This window comes from Cololabis saira, chromosome 8 (assembly GCF_033807715.1).
Source record: "Cololabis saira isolate AMF1-May2022 chromosome 8, fColSai1.1, whole genome shotgun sequence".
Lineage (NCBI taxonomy): Eukaryota > Metazoa > Chordata > Actinopteri > Beloniformes > Belonidae > Cololabis > Cololabis saira.
In genome coordinates, this window is record NC_084594.1 from 5,020,926 (window position 1) to 5,028,697 (window position 7,772).

Below are 7,772 nucleotides of genomic sequence, written 5' to 3' on the forward strand. Positions count from 1 at the left end.
AAATGCACACGGATTGTACTACTCTCTGAAAAAATATTAAATAAATAATAATAATAAATAATATTAATAAAATACATGGAAAAAATAACACTGGCTTCTACCTGGCTGGTAGCCTTGTGTGACCAAAAAAAATAAATAAATAAAAAAAAATAAATAAAAAAAAAAAATTGGCGATAATTACAGTACCCCACGATAACGTTATCGCGGCCGTTTTTTATCGCGATATACGATAATATCGTATATCGCCCCATGCCTAGTGACGGCGTCAGTGATGGCGTGTGGTCTGCGTCGACGCGTAGCACACGCCGAAGGCACGGCGTTGTTTTGACGCAGAACCATAACTCAAGCTTTAAGCTTCCTCGTCCACTTCCAGTCTCCTTTTACCTTTTTTGTCCAAGTAACCTGCAAACTTAAGTTTTTTATCATTGCGAATGGACCAATGGGGGCCAACGGGGGCTGCTGGGAGGCTCATGGTGCAATAGTTCAGGGGCCACGTTTGGACTCGCTGGATTCAGGTTTTAAGGACGGCAGATGTGGAAACTGACTCCAGCAGGAGGGTCCCCCTTATGATCCATTTCAAGGTTTCTTCCCTCTTAAAGGGGAGTTTTTCTTGCCACTGTTTGGTTTAAGGTTTTTCTCCCACTAGGGGAGTTTTTACCTGCCATTGTTTATGTAATAATTGCTCGGGGATCATGTTCTGGGTCTGTGGAAAGATCCTAGAGACAACTTCTGTTGTAATAGACGCTATATAAATAAAATTGAATTGGCCGAGAACCAGCTTTGAAACTTAACAGACACACACACTTCATTATTATCTCTCGCAGCAACAGAAACACTATCAAGGAACATTTGGGGAATAAATAAATAAATCAAGCAAAGGGGGGAAAAAAGAGAGGAAAGTAGGTGAAAAAGAGGTTTGTGGCATCAGAGTAAAGGAACGCTATTAAAATATTAATGCAGAAAGAGAAACTCAAAAAGAAAGAGGTTTATTAACTGGCAGACAGATAGAAAAGGGGGCGGGGCCAAGCAGACGCCCCAGAAGGTAAGAAAAACGTGCGTCATGCAGAAAAAAAGATGCCAAACATACAAAAAAAATAGAAGAAAAAAAGGTTTGCAGCAAAGATAAAGAAATGTAGAATGAAGAAACGAGAGAGAGAAGAAAGTGCAAGAGGAAGTAGAAGCGTTAGCGGAAACCAGGGAGGTGTGTGCTGTGCGGCTCCGTTATCAGACATGAGTCAACAGAACGTTTCACAAAAGGCTGTTATTCTTCGGGTTAGAGAACCCCGACACGTCGCCATTACTTCCTCTTCATCTAAACCAGGGGTGTCAAACTCATTTTGCTTGGCGGGCCGGATTTGACCAATTTTTTTCTCGCGGGCCGCACGCTCAAAATAACAAAAACGGTGCGAATTCTTTTTTCTAATTCTTTTTTTTTACTATTGTTATCTAATCCAATATCGGTTTAGTTAATTTTAAAGGAAATATGCACTTTGTTTACACTCTAATTATTTAAAATATATTTCTTCAGGATCTTTTCTTGAAATTTCTCGTTTTTTTTCAAATTATGTAAGATACTTTTAATATCATTTTACAAAGATAAACAGAAACAAGTATGTTTTTTTTATATTTCGCCTTTTTATAGGAAATTTAATTAAAAGCAATATCTTTCTTATAACATCCAAGAGTGTTTCTTTGTGATTTAGAGATTTTTCCAGTACAATTAAGTGTATTTATTTTTAAAAATTGGCGCGGATATTTACGCCAGTGTGCCGAAAAAGTCAGCACGTCTTTTTTAACTGTTTTACTTTGTCACTATCCTCGTATTCAAAACTGAAATTCTCAGAATAAATATCTTCTATCATCTTTTTTAGCAGTGATATTTTTCCTGCGAAAATATATAATAGTAGTCAGTTAATAAAAATAAACAACCGTCAAACAAAGAAATAAAATCGGCAAATGCATTCTAGAAAACTAAAAAAATTACAAACTGCTCTTTTTGTGGAATAACGATGGATTTGTAGAATAAATATATTATTGGATATGCTGCGATTCATGGCAATTATTTATGCCTTCCTTTTTAGTAAATTAACATTTCGGTTTTTTGCGTTGGAAACTTCTCACGGGCCGCATGAAAACCTCTCTCGGGCCGCACATTTGACACCCCTGCTCTAAACCGATGCACGACCCTGGCTCGGGTCTCAAACAGGCACTTTTACTTTTACAGACGCTGCATCTCGAACTAGAAATGTTGTAAAACAAACAGCTGAGGGGGGAAGTTCATATGAAGTCATCATCGCGGCTGGGAACACTGGGGAAACTGGGAAAACTGGGAAAACTGGGATCTCTGGGAACCAGATCCTCAGACCTCGATGATCAGGAACTGAGGAGACATGAGTTGGGGGGGTGCAGAGTAGGAATGGGCGATATTTTACCGTTCACGATAAACCGTCAAAACAATTCCCCACGATAAGAATTTGTCAACTCGCGGTAAAAACGATAAATTCCCGTTGATGACGTTTTTGTGTAAAGCTGATTTATGGTTCTGTGTTAAATCCACGCACAACGTACGTGAAGGAAGGAAGGAAGGAAGGAAGGAAGGAAGGAAGGAAGGAAGGAAGGAAGGAAGGAAGGAAGGAAGGAAGGAAGGAAGGAAGGAAGGAAGGAAGGAAGGAAGGAAGGAAGGAAGGAAGGAGGGAAGGATATGAGCCAGAAAGAAAGAAAGAAAGAAAGAAAGAAAGAAAGAAAGAAAGAAAGAAAGAAAGAAAGAAAGAAAGAAAGAAAGAAAGAAAGAAAGAAAGAAAGAAAGAAAGAAGGATAAATTCCCGTTGATACGTGTTTGTGTAACAAACATGGAGGATCTGAGTCATTCCAGTTTTGCAGTAACAGGTGTAACTCATTTAATTGGTTTTTATCAATTCAATTTAATTGGTGTAGTTTAGTATTTAGTATCTTTTAGAGCAGTGTTTTGGCTCCAAAGACTGAATGTGGTGATAGATTTATAGTTACAAAGGTGGAGTTGAATTGGTATTTTTTTTATCGTCATTTTTATCGTTACCGGGATAAATGGCAGAAATTATCGTGATAAATGTTTTAGTCCATACCGCCCATCCCTACTGGGAACATTGGGAACCAGATCCTCAGACCTGGAGGACCAGGAACTGAGGAAACATGCGTTGTTGGGGTGCAGACTCGTGCAGAGTCGTTGCACATCAGATATTGTGGGCGAGAGAGTCGTCTGCGTCGACCACGTTCTTGAGGTTTTACCGTTCCGTCTCCAGCTCAGTCACTTCCCGTCTCCCTTTCCCGCCATCGTCGCCTGCAACACGATGGCGGGGGCTGCGCCGCTGTGACCCGGCGCCATCGTGGTCGACGCACGACTCAATCCCATCAAGCAACATGCAGTCGTCACGAGAGACCATCGTTTTAGAACCGCCGGACGGCACACACGACTCAAAGCAACCAAGTACAGATCAAACTGGAACTCATAGTTCCATATCCAGTCAAGTCCTCCGAGCCGCCGTCGTCCATCTACACTCCACTTCAGTAAAAAACAAGCTCACCTAAGAACCCGTGAACCCTTGAACCCGTGAACCCGTGAACAACGTTCATTCCCAGCATGCACCGGGGCGACAAGCGAAAGGAAAAGGCACCACAAAGAGGAACAAACCTGCAGCAGAGTCCGACTCGTGGTAATAAATCTAATATAAATGTCATTACTTCATTAATATTTGTCCTGGTAATGTATTTTAGGTCATGTATATGTAAATATGCATAACTAATAACTAAATAATAGAAGACAAACAGCAACAACTATGTCCACCCGCCACCAGGGGGAGCTGATGAGTCTCCTGATAACATCAGGCTGTTTATTATCTCCTCTGCTCTCTCACCCAGCTTAAAAACAACAACAATAACAACTACAAGTCATTCCGGCTGCAGCAGTTACACAAAATCATGTAAAATTAATGATGCAGCTCAAAAACGAGAGTGTATGTAGGTCAGAGTCTCGTGGTAAAACAGCCGACCACGTGATCCTGTAGGTAATGATGACGCTTTAGATACAAGTTATACAAGTAATATAGAAACACAATAAGCAAACAAAGAAGAATGCACACATGCATGAGATAAAATGACAACTTAAATGGGGTTTGTCGGCTTCCTTAGCATCTTTTCACTTTCTGTTTTCAGAGCTATCATTATCATTATTATTTCTATTATTATTACTATTATTATTATTTTGTGTAGACTTATGACACTTCATTTGTTCTTTTTGTATATTCTATTCAGTTAAAAGGTGGGCAAGATAAGCTTTATGCTTCAAGCCCAGACCTTTTCGGTCAAAATAATCACCATGTTGACCAGGGAAAAACCTGTTGTTATCTTGTTTATTGATTTTAATGTTTGTGATTGACTGAAATAAATATTAACTAACTAACTAATGTGATTTCTAATGTAGATTATTCATGCACTATGCACTTTGTTTTCTGTCCGTCTATCTTTCTAACTGCAATGATGAGCCACAACCACAACCAAGATTTTCACCCATGTTACTTGTAACATGACGTGACAATAAAGATTGATTCTTGATTCTGATTCTAATGGTAGTTATAGATGCAAGTTATACTCTTATGCAGTATTTCATTGTTCTGCTTTTGCCATTCCAAAATAATTGTTCTTTTCTCCTTTCCTCCAGGTTTTTAGTCCGTGTTCTATCTGCAGAAAGACTCAGATCCAAATCAACCTGAACGAAACCCGAACCGAAGCCGCAGGAGCGTCGCATTTGAATTTATTAACATGCAAATTGCCAAACTTTTGCATGGCCCCATCACGCCACCGTCGCAGGTGCATCCATCCCATAAACGTGCTGGACGGACAGGCTGGATGGAGGAGTCTGACACTGATTTATGACGCAGCCCGGGCCCGAACACGTCGGGATTAGATTAAAACCTGGAAAAAGCGAGCGCACAGGCGGGCGCATGCGCAGACACACACACGCGGGCAGGAGTCAAAGTCGTAACCGAATCCGGACCCGAGGATCAGTTTGTGTTTCCAGACAAGACAATGTCACCCAGCAGTTGTTTATTCCTCTTCTGTGCGACTGATCATCCCGTTTAACCAACGGACGGACACACTGAACTGGACGTGTAGTTCTTGTTAATAGAGATTATTATATTATATTATAGCCTACACACAGGCCCAAGACTATTCATGTATTTTTCTCTTTTTATTTCTCATACTGTATCATGTGGATTATTCATGCACTATGCACTTTGTTTTTTGTCTCTCTTATCTTTTTAACTGCAAGGATGAGCCTGCACAACCAAGATTTTCACCCATGTTACTTGTGATGATTCTGATTCAATATCAAGGAAATCTGCAGCCTTCATACTAATCCAGAGGTTATATTTATCAATAATAGTAATAATAATAATAAAAAATCAGCCCTTGCAGGAACAATCTAAATCTATTCCTGCCTCATCCGTGCAGCATGCTCTCAGCTGGAGCTTCTGCACGACAATTATTTGCAGAAATGCAACAAATCCGTCTGGATTTCAGCATCTGTGTTTACTTTTTCCAACATCCAACCCGGTCCAGAACCGATCCAGCCACCGAGCTCCTTTCTCAGGGCGCTCAGTCTCACTAAAGCCTCGTTTTTTTCAGTTTTCAGCCACCAGGCGACATCTGGGGGGGATTCATTCAAACCCGACGCACCAAACACGCGGTGCGGCCCCCGATGCGAGCGTGCGTCACCGGGTCGATGCGCACCGTTTTACGCAGGTAAAGATGAACCCGGAGGACGCACAAAAGAGGAAAAAGAGGAAACTAGAAGTAAAGAGGAAGCCAGACACAAAAACAAAAAGGTAGAGCGACATAGAAAGAAGCTGGAGACGGAGGGGGAGAGAGAAAGGGAGGCAGCGCATCTCGGAGCGCTTCACTTCCCCATTTCTGCTGCCGAGCTCCGGCCAGGCAATTAACGGCAACAAGGTCAAAAAGGGAAGTAAAAACACAAAAAAAAACAAAACCCAAAGCTGTGCAACCTTTTTTTCTGGGTAGATTCACGCGTTGCACAACAAAGCAAGGGAATAAACTACATGCATAACAAATAAAAGAGACTCATGACTGCCTGCGTATTTCGGGAAAAAGAAAAAGAAAAGCGACTTCACGTCTCAATCTTTAGGAAAAAAAGGACAATTCGGTCATTTTTTAAGCTTAAAAGGTTTGTATTCATTATTGGGGAAATGATCATCCAAAAAAAGGGCACGAATAAAAAACCTTCACCCAAATCTGCAACAACCAAGTGGAAACGCAATAAAACATCTCACCATGATTGCTCACATCATAAAAACAAGACAACTTTTCTCTCACCTCTCCTGCAAGTTTTGCAAAAGAAATTATCTCATTTGGACGCAAATGATGGAAAGATGAAGTAAAATCAAGAATCTGCTGGAAATTCAAACTACAATGAATGAGAAGAGAAGAAACATCCCAACACCCCCCATCCATCCACGCCTGCTGGGGTGTGCATGTGTGCAAACAATGATGCCGTTTATTCCTTTACCTGCTACGTTGAAGTGCGTCTTTTCTGCGTTATTTTGTCCTTTTAATGTCCTTTTGCAGCCAGTTCCAGGTCTCCTGGCCCGAGCTTGTCCTCCTGTGTCTTTGGGAGAGACTGAAGGATGGACGCGGCGGAAGCCTAGATTTTAGCCTATTTATAAGCTCCTGTTTCTGACCTTTGTCTCTTAAAACGGGGGGACTGGAGGCATCAGCGCCAGTGGAAAATCACCAGCCTCCTCCTCGCAGAGCAACAGGAGAGCTGTATCAGCCGCCTTCACGGCCCGCAGGAAAAACCAATACTTTCTTTATTAAACAAGTGCGCGTCTAGAGTAAAATGTTTTGAAAAATGTGACACTTATAATAATAATATAATAATTTCAATTTCTGTGGTAAGACAAAAAAATATAATTGTTTCAAATCTATCATTTAAGTAGGCTTAGAGCATGTTGGAACACAACCTGAAACACATTTTTTTCTTTATTCTGTAGCGTTAATCCCGAATCTATATTATTATTAATTTATAACACAACCGTCCAAAAGTGTTACTAATCAAAACTGTGTAGTTTTTATTCTTAGTTTTCCTATTTTCAACCATGGAAGCTGAGATCTACGAGCGGCCCCTGAATGCAACATTAAGGAGAATTAAAGTGGCAGTTCTCCCCACCCTTTTTTTTTTTAGTTATTAGCATCTTATCCGGCTCCGGCGGGAGCGCGCTCAGATTCAGGCGCGCTCCCGCCCGCGGTCACGCCCCGTCAGCGCGCGGCCGCGGCGACTGGAGGATAAATAAACATTATATCAAGTAAAAAAGAAGAGGAATTATCTTTGCACTGACACGGATTCAATGTCACTTGAAAAGAAAAGGGATTTTTTTATTTCAAAAGCAAGATTTAAACGTCCACCTTTCTACCAGAATATAAATTATAATGTTTTTAAAAGCATATATATATATATATATATATATATATATATAGTATATTTATATAAATTATATCTATATGGGCATGTGTGTACAAATATATAGAAATATGCAACTTTGTGTATGTATGTATGCATGCATGTATAAGGATGTGTGTGAGTATAATTATAGTATAATATAACAGTATATAATAGTAATAATAATAATAATAATAATAATAATAATAATAATAATAATAATAATAATAATAATAATAATAATAATAATAATAATAATAATAATAATAATAATACTGTTACC

The 7,772-nt window shown here is 39.9% G+C and overlaps 1 protein-coding gene across 1 annotated transcript in view; it reads right to left on the reverse strand.

Moving 5' to 3' along the window:
* The window catches only part of LOC133448253 (sodium- and chloride-dependent taurine transporter-like), a 32,452-nt gene extending 25,677 nt beyond the window's left edge, over positions 1 to 6,775 (reverse strand). Inside the window, exon 1 of the mRNA XM_061726614.1 lies at positions 6,560 to 6,775. The gene's annotated coding sequence lies outside the window, so the exon portion shown is untranslated. The remainder of the gene's footprint in view (positions 1 to 6,559) is intronic.
* Positions 6,776 to 7,772: the final 997 nt, after the last annotated feature.